Raw genomic sequence first — 1,373 nt, forward strand, 5'->3', positions numbered from 1 at the left:
TTGCTTTCATTGACTGATGTACAAGAACACCTCGATCTCGTTGTACTTCCCCTTTACCTAACTTGACTCCATTGAGATAGTAATCTGCCTTCCTGTTCTTGCCACCAAAGTGGATAACCACACATTTATCCACATTAAACTGCATCTGCCAGGCATCCGTCCACTCATCTCGCCTGTCCAAGTCACCCTGTATTCTCATAACATCCTCCTCACATTTCACACTGCCACCCAACTTTGTGTCATCAGCAAATTTGCTAATATTACTTTTAATGCCTTCGTCTGTATCATTAGTGTATATTGTAAACAGCTGAGGTCCCAGCACCGAACCTTGTAGTACCCCACTGGTCATCGCCTGCCATTCCAAAAGGGACCCGTTTATCATTACTCTTTGCTTCCTGTCAGCCAGCCAATTTTCAATCCAACTCAGTATTTTGCCCCCAATACCATGTGCCCTAATTTTGCTCACCAATCTCCTATGCGGGACTTTATCAAAGGCTTTCTGAAAGTCCAGGTACACTACATCCACTGGTTCTCCCTTGTCCACCTTCATAGATACATCCTCAAAAAATTCCAGAAGATTAGTCAAGCACGATTTCCCCTTCGTAAATCCATGCTGACTCTGACCTATCCAGTTACTGCTATCCAAATGAGTCATAATTTCATCTTTTATAATTGACTCCAGCATCTTTCCCACCACTGACGTCAGGCTAACTGGTCTACAATTTCCTGTTTTCTCTCTCCCTCCTTTCTTGAAAAGTGGGACAACATTAGCCACCCTTCAATCTGCAGGAACTGACTCTGAATCTATAGATCATTGGAAAATGATTACCAATGCGTCCACGATTTCTAGAGCCACCTCCTTAAGTACCCTGGGATGCAGACCATCAGGTCCTGGGGACTTATCAGCCTTCAGACCTAACAGTCTATCCAACACCATTTCCTGCCGAATATAAATTCCCTTCAGTTCGTCCATTACCCTCGGTCCTTCAGCCACTATTGCATCTGGGAAATTGCTTGTGTCTTCCCTAGTGAAGACAGATCCAAAGCACCTATTCAACTCTTCTGCCATTTCCTTGTTCCCCATAATAAATTCACCCGTCTGTCTTCCAGGGCCCAATTTTAGTCTTAACCTTTTTTTTTCTTTTCACATACCTAAAAAAACTTTTACTATCCTCCTTTATATTTTCAGCCAGTTTTCCTTCATAGCTCATTTTTTCTCTGTGTATTGCCTTTTTAGTTATCCGCTGTTGCTCTTTAAAAGCTTCCCAGTCCTCCGGCTTCCCACTCATCTTTGCTATGTTATACTTCTTCTCTTTTATCTTTATACAGTCCTTAACTTCCCTCATCAGCCACGGCTGCCCCTGCCTCCCCTT

This window comes from Stegostoma tigrinum, chromosome 24 (assembly GCF_030684315.1).
Source record: "Stegostoma tigrinum isolate sSteTig4 chromosome 24, sSteTig4.hap1, whole genome shotgun sequence".
Lineage (NCBI taxonomy): Eukaryota > Metazoa > Chordata > Chondrichthyes > Orectolobiformes > Stegostomatidae > Stegostoma > Stegostoma tigrinum.